The following is a 12,938-nucleotide window of genomic DNA, read 5'->3' on the forward strand; positions in this document are numbered from 1 at the left end:
TATTTTGTTCATAAGTTTTCCAACAAGTTCTTCACGATTAAAACTTTCGATTCTCTTGCACAAGTTTGCCCTAAGAAAAGAACTGAAAACTGTCTGTGAGATCGTGAAAGTTTTTTTATTCATCTTTTTTTCTGAAATATTTAACTGTCAATAGAGTGATCAATGGTATACAAGGTTCCAGAGAAGCTTAGCTGAATGTAAATACTTTCTCAAGATATAGTTCCCAAGCTTTTGTTAACAAGCTTCTATTGTCTTTGCTTTAACCTTCTTTTACTCTGTTTAAATAAGTAGTAATGATGAGGCATTTGCAGTGTATTTACAAAGTGACGTGTATCTCACAGTATATAAAAAGACGTGTTTATTTCAGTATGGATGCACAGAGATATATTTCTTATTAAGTGTATATACACTGAGGGGTGTACAATTAATATATACCTTAGAGACGTATATCACTTAGGTACATGCTCTGGGAGGCATATATAACTCAGTAAAACTACATTGAATGTATATATTTCAGTGAATATGCTCCGAGAAGTTTACATCTTTCAGTGTATGTGCACTGAGAGTTCTCGACAATCCTCATTTCAGATATTAACGAATACTTGATGGGTATATTAGCGAGGAGCAACCTTAGTATCCATTGTGCAATCGACAGGTTTTAAACCAATCAAACTAATAAAACATTCCAGTGGAGACAGGGAGGCGGATAGACGCTGTATCAATGAAAATGACAGATATGATGACGGAAACACAAGCATATTGTTGACAGTAAAGAAAGAAAATTGCGCAAGGCAAGGTTTTATTGTGACGTTACTGTGTGTAGAGCTCTATCAAGGCAATAACTTAGTAACAACGTTCTATTCAGAGCCAAAAATTGTCTTGTCTTCACATACCAAGCCGTTAAGAGCGCTCTGGTAGGCCAAATATAGGCTTAAGACCAGCTCAGTGTTTTGAAAGGAAAAAATCCCCATGAAAGGGCGCCTCCGTGCAACTAAATGCAAAAATATTAATGCAGTCTTTCTCGCTGTGTTACAGCGTCTTGTGTTTGTTCCTCCTCAAATATTAAGTCAGTAATCTAGGCAGCTGAATATTTCAGAGCGTCCAAAATAATAAATTCCCTGCTGGAGTCTCCAGAGGTGGGAGGATGTCGTAGCCTTGAGATGTGACACGGTTCACAACCTACCAGTTAGTTTTGAAAACTGGACCATATTTCGGTTCGTGCTGGACCATTATCCAGTTTTACTATTTGATATTGGACTGGGAACGACCGAAACGTTGCTCAGAATTAAGATCCATTTTGTTAACTTTGGGTGAATATTAGAAGGAGGCAGAGGGAGAGAGACAGACAGAAAGACAGAGACAGAACGAGAAAGAGAGCAATCAAGCAAGTATCGGGATGTGCTATTACAGAACAGTTAAGTTGAATATATTATCCTTTGCTGCGTGTAAGAGCCCAGTGAACCAGAGTACGTGCTCTGTTGTCATTTTGAAAAGATTTTGTATATTAGATTCTTTCTATTGAGAAAAAATATGCAGAAATGGAAATATTCGAGGAGAAATTGTAAAGATATTAATTCACATTAAACAAATTAATACACATCATTAAATGTATATAGAGAAGTGTACAAACAGAAGGACGCACACACACACACACACACACACACACACACACACACACACACACACACACACACACACACACACACACACACTCACACATACACATACACACACAGAGTGGGCGTCTGTGACGAGCGGAGCTCCACAGGGGTCAGTCCTAGGACCAGTGCTGTTTTTTTGAATTTGTGAATGATATGTCGGAAGGGATATACTCAGAAGTGTCCCTCTTTACAGATGATATAAAGTTAATGAGGAGAATTAAATCGGATGAGGATCAGGCAGAACTACAAAGAGACCTGGTCAAGCTGGAAGCATGGTCCAGCCAAATGCAAAGTCGTGAAGATCGGGGAAGGGTAAAGAAGACCGCACAATAGAGTAGAGGCTAGGTGGCCAAAGACTGCAGATCTCCTAGGAAAAGGATACTGAGGTAAGTATAATACCGAGCACATCACCTGAAGCTCACATCAACCAGATAAATGCTGCAGCATGTGGGCGCCTGGTAAAACTGAGTACAGCGTTCCGATACCTCAGTAAAGAATCGTTCAAGACTCTGTACACCGTGTATGTCAGGCCCATACTGGAGTATACAACACCAATATGGAACCCACAACTGGACAAGCACGTCAAGAAATTAGAGTTAGTGCAAAGGTTTGCAACAAGGTTAGTTCCAGTGCTAAGAGGAATGTCCTATGAAGAAAGGTTAAGGGAAATCGGCCTGACGACTCTGGAGGACAGGAGGGATAAGGGAGGCATGATAACAACATATAAAATACTGGGAGTAATTGATAAGGTGGACAGAGACAGGATGTTCCAGTGATGGGACACAAAAACAAGGGGTCACAGTTGGAAGCTGATAACTCAGATGAGTCCAAGAGAAATTAGGAAGTATTTCTTTAGTCATAGAGTTGTCAGGAAGTGGAATAGTCTTGCAAGTGACATAGTATACCTGGAGTATACCTGGAGAGTGTTCCGGGGGTCAACGCTCCCGCGGCCCGGTCTGTGACCAGGCCTCATGAAGGCATGGAGCCAGGAACCATACTTAGTTTTAAGACGAGGTATGATGAAGCTCATGGAGCAGGGAGAGAGAAAGCCTAGTAGCGATGGGTGAAGAGGAGGGGCCAGGAGGTATGTCTCGACTGCTGCAACCACAAATAGGTGAGTACAAAGAGGTGAGTACACAAACACACACGCACACGGACCACGGTTCGAGCCCCTCTTCCATCCTTCTGTTTGTTCATAGACAGTTGTTTGTTGCAACTTAATCTGAGTTAACACACACACACATTGGACAAGAGTCTTAGTGACAAGTTCCTTCGACAAAACGGTAAAACACACACACACACACACACATACACACACACACACACACACACACACACACACACACACACACACACACACACACACACACACACACACACACACACACACACACACACACACACTGCCCCCACCCCTTTCATCACAAACCCCACCCCTAAAGCAACCCCCCAGAGGCCTCTGCCAGGGCTCCTGCTCCCCTAACCCCACCATTCTCCCTGGACCACAGTTTTAAAAAAGAAGTTGAAAGTTTGATACACGAATGCGGATGGAACACTTAATGCATGAGATAATCCAGGAGACGTCCCCAGACATCATAGCAGTCACAGAAATGAAACTCACTGGGATGATAACAGATGCAGTCTTCCCACCTGGATATCACATCCTGAGGAAAGATAGAAGAACTGAGGGGGAGGAGGAGTTTCACTGCTCATTAAAAACTGATGGGGATTTGAGGAAATAGAAGGAATGGGCGAGTTTGGAGAAAGAGATTACATAGTAGGTACAGTTCAGTCTGCAGGACATAAGGTAGTCAGTGGGGTGATTTACAACTTGTCACAGAACTGCAGGAGGCCAAGAGAAGAATATGAAGAGAGTAACACTGGACACACTAGCTGAGGTGCCCAATATAGCTTACACGAGTAGAGCAAAATTACTAGTTATGGGTAATTTCAATCTCAAGGAGATTGATTGGGAAAATCTGGGGCCACATAGGGGTCACAGAAGATGGAGAGCCAAGATGATGGATGTGGTACTGGAAAACCTCATGCATCAGCATGTTAGGGACACTACCAGAGAAAGGGGAGATGATGAACCAACAAGACTAGACCTTGTATTCACCTTGAGTAGCACGAAGATTGAGGGATATCACATATGAAAAGCCCCTTGCAGCTATTGATCATGTGGTTCAGAGTTTTAAATACATAGCAGAATTACAAGTGGAGAGGGTAACAGGAGTAGGATGGGAAAAGCCAAACTACAAACGTGGGAGCTACACACGCATGAGGAACTTCCTGCAAGAGGTTCAGTGGGAAAGATAATTGGTAGGAAAATCAGTAAACGAAATGATGGACTACCTGACAAGAAAATGCAAGGAGGCGGAGGAGAGGTTTGTTCCCATGGGCAACAAAAATAATGGGAAGACCAGAACGAGCCCTTGGTTTACCTGAAGATGTAGGGAGGCAACAACTTAGTGCGCTAGAGAATGGAAAAATTACAAAAGACAAAGAACCCAGGAAAATAAAGAGATTAGTTGAAGATCCAGAAACGAGTATGCACAGATAAGGAGGGAGATCCAGCGAAAATATGAAAACGAAATTTCATTTAAAATCAAATCAGACCCGAAGCTGTTGTACAGCCACATCAAGAGGAAAATAACAGTAGAGGACCAGATAATCAGGTTGAGGAAGGAAGGTGGGGAGCTCACGAGAAACGATTAGGAAGTGAGGAGCTCGTCATTAGATTTAAAGAGGCATTTACAGTGGAGAAAGAAAGAACTCCGTGAAGTCAGAAAAGGGGGGTACACCAACAAGGGATATACCAACAAGTGCTGGATGAAATACACACAACTGAGGAGGAAGTGAAGAAGCTGCTAAGTGAACTTGATACCTCAAAAGCAGTGGGACCAGACAACATCTCTCCGTGGGTCCTTAAAGAGGGAGCAGAGATGCTGCATGTGCCACTAACAACAATCTTCAACACATCCATTGAAACTGGGCAACTACCTGAGGAATGGAAGACGGCAAATGTAGGCCCAATTTCTAAGAAAGGAGACAGACACATGGCATTAAACTACAGACCAGTGTCACTGATGTGTGTAGTATGCAAAGTCATGAAGCAGATTATCAGGAGGAGAGTGGTGGAGCACCTAGAAACGAACAAGCTTATAAACGACGACCAGCATGGATTCATGAAAGGCAAATCCTGTGCCAACAATCAACGTGAGTTTTATTACAAGGTAACGGAAGACACGAGAGAGAGGGGTGGGTACATTTAATTTTCTTGGATTGCAAGAAAGCCTTTGATACAGTTCCGCACAAGAGATTAGTGAAAAAGCTAGAGGATCAGGCAAACATAACAGGAAAGGCATTGCAATGTTTAGAGAATACCTGACAGGGAGGCAACAACGAGTCATGGTACGTGAGGAGGTGTCAGAGTGGGCGCCTGTGACCAGCAGGGTTCCACAGGGGTCAGTCCTAGGACCAGTGCTATTTTTGCTTATGTGAATGACGTACCGGAAGAGATAGACTCAGAAGTGTCTCTGTTTGCAGATGATGTGAAGTTAATGAAGGGAATTTAATCGGATGAGTATCAGACAGGAATACAAAGGGATCTGGAGTGGCTACAAGCCTAGTCAAGCAATTGGCTCCTCGAATTTAACCCTGCCAAATGCAGAGTCATGAAGGGCAAAGAAGACTTCCGACAAAGTATAGGCTAGGTGGCCAAAGACTGCAAACCTTACTCAGAGAAAAGGATCTTGGGGTGAGTATAATACCGAGTACATCTCATGAGGCACACATCAACCAGCTAACTGTTGCAGTGTATGGGCGCCTGGCAAACCTAAGAATAGCGTAAAGATGTCTCAGTAAGGAATCGTTCAAGACTTTGTACACCGTGTACGTCAGGCCAATATTGGAGGATGCAGCACCAGTTTGGAACCCACACATGGTCAATCACATCAAGAAATTAGAGGAAGTGCAAAGGTTTGCAACATAACTAAACCCAGAGCCAAGGGAAATGTCCTACGAAGAAAGGTTAAGAGAAATCGGCCTGACGGCACTGGTGGACAGGAGGGTTAGAGGAGACATGATAACGACATATAAAACACTACGAGGAATTGACAAGGTGGACAGAGAAAGGATGTTCCAAAGATGGGACACAAAAACAAGGGATTACAATTGGAAGATGAAGACTCAGATGAGTCAGAGAGATGTTAGGAGGTATTTCTTCAGTCACAGAGTTGTCAGGAATAGTCTAGCAAGTGACGTAGTGGAGGCAGGAACAATATATAGTTTTAAGACGAGGTTTGATAAAGCTCATGGAGCAGGAAGTGAGAGGACCTAGTAGAGATCAATGAAGGGGTGGGCCAGGAGCTATGACTCCACCCCTTCAACCACAAATATGTGAGTACGCACTCACACACACACACACACACACACGCACACACACACACACACACACACACACACATTCACACACACACATACACACACACACACACTCGCACATACACACCCACACACACACACACACACACACATACACACACACACACACACACACACACACACACACACACACACACACACACACACACACACACACTCACACACACACACATATATCCACACACTTTTCACACACACACACACACACACACACACACACACACTCACACACACATATATCCACACACTTTTCACACACACACCCACACACACACACACACACACACACACAAATTCACACACACACAAATTCACACACACACACAAACACACAAACACACACACACACACACACACACACACACACACAAACACACAAACACACACACACACACACACACACACACACACACACACACACACACACACACACACACACACACACACACACACACACACAAATTCACAGACACACACAAATACACACACAAACACACAAAGACAAAACACACACACACACACACACACACACACACACACACACACACACACACACACACACACACACACACACACACACACACACACACATACACACAGAGGACAAGCAAGAGATTACATAATACTAACGCTTAGTTCTGGAGGTTTTAAGGTTGTACTTGCAGTGAAATACAACCCACCACAGAACAGCAGTAGGCCAAGGCCACTTCAGCCTTTTTGGCTGAAGTGGCCAGAAGGGCTCATGCGAGCAGGGCAAATCTTCGGATCATGGGTAACTTCAGCCACAAGAAAATCGATTGGGAGAACTTGGAGCCACATAAGGGGCCAAGAAACGTGGAGGGCTAAGATGATGGAGGTGGTACTGGAAAACCTCATGTACTAACACGTAAGGGACACTACCAAAGAGAGAGGAGAGGATGAGCCAGCGAGACTGGACCTAGTATTCTCCTTGCGTAGTGCAGATATTGAGGACATCTCATATGAAAGACCCCTGTGGGCCGGTTTAAAGCTTCGAATAGATAGTATAGTTACAAGTGGATGGGGAAGCAGGAAGGGGCAAACAAATGAAACAAAACTACAAGAAAGGGGACTATGCAAGCATGAAGAACTTCCTGAATGGGGTTCAGTGGGACAGAAAATTGGCATGGAAGTCAGTAGACAAGATGATGGAATATATAACAACAATATGCAAGGAAGTTGAGGAGAGATTTGCACCCAAGGGTAACAGGAATAATGAAAAAGCCAGGATGAGCCCATGGTTCACCCAAAGGCACAGGAAGGCAAAAACCAAGTGTGCTAGGGAATGGAAGAAGCATGGAAGGCAAAGGACTCAGGAGAATAAGAAGACCAGTTGTAGACCCAGAAATAAATATGCACAGGTAAGACGGGATGCCTAAAGGCAATACGAGAATGAAATAGCAGGGAAAGAAAAATTTGACCAAAGCTGTTGTACAGCCACACCAGGAGGAAAACAACAGTAAAGGACCAGGTAATCAGGCTGAGGAAGGAATGATGGGAGGTCACAAAAGACGACTGTGAAGTATGTGAGAAGCTCAATATAAGATTCAAAGAAGTGTTCAGAGAAGAGACGGAAGGCGCTCCAGAAAGGCAGAGAGGTGGGATACACCATCAAGCGTTGGACACAATACATACAACCGAGGAAGAAGTGAAGAGGCTGTTAAGTGAGCTAGATACCTCAAAGGCGATGGGACCGGATAACATCTCTCTATCGGTTCTAAGAGAAGGAGCAGAGACGCTTTGTGTACCACTAACAACTATCTTCAACACGTTTATCGAAACAGAACGACTACTGGAAGTATGGAAGACAGCAAATGTAGTCCCAATTTTTAAAAAAGGAGACAGACAAGAAGCATTAAACTACAGATCAGTATCACTGACGTGTATAGTATGCAAAGTCATGGAGAAAATTATCAGAAGAGTGGTGGAGCACCTAGAAAGGAATGAGCTTATCAAAAACAGCCAGCATGGCTTCATGGACGAGAAATCCTGTCACAAACCTACAAGAGTCCTATGACAGGGTGACAGCAGCAAGACAAGAGAGGGGTGGGTAGATTGCATTTTCTTGGACTGTAAGAAGGCGTTTGACACAGTTCCACACAAGAGATTAGTGTGGAAGCTGGAGGACCAGGCAGGGATAACAGGGAAGGCACTACAATTGATCAAGGAATACCTTTCAGGAAGACAACAGCGAGTCATGGTACGTGGCGAGGTGTCAGAGTGGTCACATTTAACGAGCGGGGTGCCACAGGGATCAGTCCTAGGACCAGTGCTGTTTCTGGAATTTGTGAACGACATGACGGAAGGAATAGACTCCGACGTGTCCTTGTTTGCAGATGATGTGAAGTCGATGAGAAGAATTCAATCGGACGAGGACCAGGCAGAACTACAGAGGGATCTGGACAGACTGCAGGCCTGGTCCAGCAACTGGCTCCTGGAGTTCAACTCCACTAAGTGCAAAGTCGTGAAGATTGGGGAAGGGCAAAGAAGACCACAAATGGAGTATATCTTGGTGTGTGTATAACACCGGGCACATCTCCTGAGGCGCACATCAACCAAATAACTGCTGCAGCATACGGGCGCCTGGCAAACTTAAGAACAGCATTCCGACATCTAAATAAGGAGTCATTCAGGACCCTGTACACTGTGTACGTTAGGCCCATATTGGAATATGCAGCATGTAAGGAAACTAAAGAAAGTGCAAAGGTTTGCAAGAAGACTAGTCCCGGAGCTAAGGGGTATGTCCTACGAAGAGAGGTAAAGGGAAATCGACCTGACGACACTGAAAGACAGGACAGATAGGGGGGATATGATAACGACATATAAAATACTGAGAGGTATAGAAAAGGTGGACAGAGACAGGATGTTCCAGAGATGGGGCACAGCAACAAAGGGGTACAGATGGAAGTTGAAGACTCAGATGAACCACAGGGATGTTAGGTAGTATTTCTTCAGTCACAGAGTTGTCATGAAGTGGAATAGTCTGGGTAGTGAGGTAGTGGAGGCAGGATCCATACATAGCTTGTTGAAGAGGCGGGGCCAGGAGCTGTGACTGGACCCTCGCAACCACAACTAGGTGAGTACAACTAGGTGAGTATACACACACACACACACACAAAAAAAAAAAAAAAAAAAAAAAAAAAAAAACGAAGTACATAATACCGAGAGCAACTGAGAAGGTGAACAGGGCCAGAATGTATCAGAGATGGGACATAGCAACAAAGGGACACAACTCGGGCCAGCGAAGAGGCAGGTCTAGAAGCTGTGACTCGACCCGTACAACCACATATAGGTAAGTACACCCTGTCTCTTTCACACAAACGTAAATCTACTCGAGTTCTACGACAGAGTATCAGAAGTGAGACGCGAGAGAGATGGACAGGTACATTGCATATTTATGGACTGTAGGAAGGCTTCTGACACAGTATCACAAAAGAGACTGGAATGAAGTTCGAGGAGCAGGCAGGAATAACAAGAAAGTCAATGCAATGCATAAGGGAACATCTGACAACAAGGAAGCAATGAGTGACCGAGAAGAGGCGCTGGAATTGGCGCGTGCGCAAAGTTATAAAATTTGCGATGGACAAAGAAGAGTGACGACGGAGTACAGACTCAAGAGGAGGGTTGATTGCCGCTGCATTCGTCACTTAAGGAGGACTTCCTGGTGTGCATTATGCCGAGCATATCGCCCAATGTGCACATCAACCGAATAACTTCTGCAGTAAATGTTCGTTCGGCAAACCTAAGATGTACTCTCAGAAACTTAGGCATTATGTATGGTATACATCAGACCCATACTGGAGTATGCAGCACCACTATAGAACACCTGATCAAGTACGTCGGGAACTAGTAGTGTGGACAGGGACAAAATATTCCAGACAGGAAACAGGAATACGAAGGCATGTCTGACAGATGAAAACACAGATGAGGCACATGGATGTTAGGAAATATTTCTTCAACCCTACAGTGGCCAGAAAGTAGAACTACCTGGACAGTGGAGCGATTGAATCAGTATATATACATAGCTATATAAAAGATGTACGATAAGCTTCTTAACACCATGAGAGAACCCAATAGCGGCCAGGGAAGAGGCGGGTCAGGAGCTGAAACTCCACCCCTGCAAACGCATATAGGTGAGTACTTATAGGTGAGTACGCAAGCACACACTCCCAAATGTACATACATACACGTATACATTATTAACCAAAGAACATAAGAAAGAAGGAACACTGCAACAGGCCTACTGACCCATGCGGAGCAGGTCCATGTCCCCTCCTCCCCGGATTAGCCCAATGACCCACCCAGTCTGGTCACCTCCACTCAAGGAAGGAGCACGGCACCAGACCCAGCAGCACAAGCTAGTCAGGTCCAACTCACACCCACCCACACCCACTCATTTATTTATCTAACCTGTTTTTAAAACTACACAACGTTTTAGCCTGAATAACTGTACTCGGGAGTTTGTTCAACTCATCCACAAGTCTATTACCAAACCAGTGCTTTCCTATATCCTTCCTGAATCTGAATTTTTCCAGCTTGAACCCACTGCTGCGAGTCCTGTCTTGGGTGGAAATTTTCACAACGCTATTTACATCCCCTTTATGGCACTATATAAGGCTCCATCCTGTCACTTCAACTTCATATTGTTTCAGACAACGGAACAATGCTCTTCTCCAGACTGAGGGACTGACCACCTCAAAACTTTAAGGGTGATGGACTGATTACATCGTCTTCAAGTATCTTCTGCTTCTATCAACTTTTCTGTACTCGACTGAAGAAGCCTACTGTGTAGGCGAAACGTTTCGAAATAAAGATACCTAACTGTTGCATATGTGTCTTACCTAACAATCTGTCGGTATTTTATACCATTTTAATGTTCATTCTGTCAGACACTGCAACACAAGGGTATCTTGGTACAGACCATCAACTTCGACAACCTCTACTAGTGAGAACGGCTGGGTTTGAGAGGGACCTGCCCTCCCAAAGCAACCTACGTCTCACCTCCTGGCACTATATAAGGCTCCATCCTGTCACTTCAACTTCGTATTGTTTCAGACAACGGAACAATGCTCTTCTCCAGACTGAGGGACTGACCACCTCAAAACTTTAAGGGTGATGGACTGATTACATCGTCTTCAAGTATCTTCTGCTTCTATCAACTTTTCTGTACTTGACTGAAGAAGCCTACTGTGTAGGCGAAACGTTTCATAATAAAGATACCTAACTGTTGCATATGTGTCTTACCTAACAATCTGTCGGTATTTTATACCATTTTAATGTTCACATCCCCTTTATTTATTCCTGTTTTCCATTCCCTTTATTTATTCCTGTTTTCCATTCATACACCTCGATCATATTATATTATATTATATTATATTAACACGCTGGACGATTCCCACCAAGGCAGGGTGGCCCGAAAAAGAAAAACTTTCACCATCATTCACTCCATCACTGTCTTGCCAGAAGGGTGCTTTACACTACAGTTTTTAAACTGCAACATTAACACCCCTCCTTCAGAGTGCAGGCACTGTACTTCCCATCTCCAGGACTCAAGTCCGGCCTGCCGGTTTCCCTGAATCCCTTCATAAATGTTACTTTGCTCACACTCCAACAGCACGTCAAGTATTAAAAACCATTTGTCTCCATTCACTCCTATTAAACACACTCACACATGCCCGCTGGAAGTCCAAACCCCTCGCACACAAAACCTTCTTTACTCCCTCCCTCCAACCTTTCCTAGGCTGACCCCTACCCCGCCTTCCTTCCACTACAGACTGATACACTCTTGAAGTCATTCTGTTTTGCTCCATTCTCTCTACATGTCCGAACCACCTCAACAACCCTTCCTCAGCCCTCTGGACAACAGTTTTGGCAATCCCGCACCTCCTCCTAACCTCCAAACTACGAATTCTCTGCATTATATTCACACCACACATTGCCCTCAGACATGACATCTCCACTGCCTCCAGCCTTCTCCTTGCTGCAACATTCATCACCCATGCTTCACACCCATATAAGAGCGTTGGTAAAACTATACTCTCATACATTCCCCTCTTTGCCTCCAAGGACAAAGTTCTTTGTCTCCACAGACTCCTAAGTGCACCGCTCACCCTTTTCCCCTCATCAATTCTATGATTCACCTCATCTTTCATAGACCCATCCGCTGACACGTCCACTCCCAAATATCTGAATACATTCACCTCCTCCATACTCTCTCCCTCCAATCTGATATCCAATCTTTCATCACCTAATCTTTTTGTTATCCTCATAACCTTACTCTTTCCTGTATTCACTTTTAATTTTCTTCTTTTACATGCCCTACCAAATTCATTCACAAACCTCTGCAACTTCTCTTCAGACTCTCCCAAGAGCACAGTGTCATCAGCAAAGAGCAACTGTGACAACTCTCACTTTATGTGTGATTCTTTATCTTTTAACTCCACGCCTCTTGTCAAGACCCTCGCATTTACCTCTTTTACAACCCCACCTATAAATATATTAAACAACCACATTGACATCATACATCCTTGTCTAAGGCCTACTTTTACTGGGAAATAATCTCCCTCTTTCCTACATGCTCTAACTTGAGCCTCATTATCCTCGTAAAAACTCTTCACTGCTTTCAGTAACCTACCTCCTATACCATACACCTGCAACATCTGCCACATTGCCCCTCTATCCACCCTGTCATACGCCTTTTCCAAATCCATAAATGCCACAAAAACCTCTTTACCCTTATTTCGATCATATCCCCCCTAATTCTACGCCTTTCGAGAGAGTGCAGATTCAGGTCCCTCAGTCTATCCTCATAGC

The 12,938-nt window shown here is 44.1% G+C and overlaps 1 protein-coding gene across 2 annotated transcripts in view; it reads left to right on the top strand.

Annotated features, from left to right (window-relative positions):
• Positions 1 to 12,938, top strand: part of LOC128684046 (uncharacterized) — a 919,796-nt gene that overhangs the window by 442,557 nt on the left and 464,301 nt on the right. The window lies entirely within an intron of this gene.

The sequence above is a fragment of the Cherax quadricarinatus genome, chromosome 3 (genome assembly GCF_038502225.1).
Source record: "Cherax quadricarinatus isolate ZL_2023a chromosome 3, ASM3850222v1, whole genome shotgun sequence".
In the NCBI taxonomy this organism is placed as follows: Eukaryota; Metazoa; Arthropoda; class Malacostraca; order Decapoda; family Parastacidae; genus Cherax; species Cherax quadricarinatus.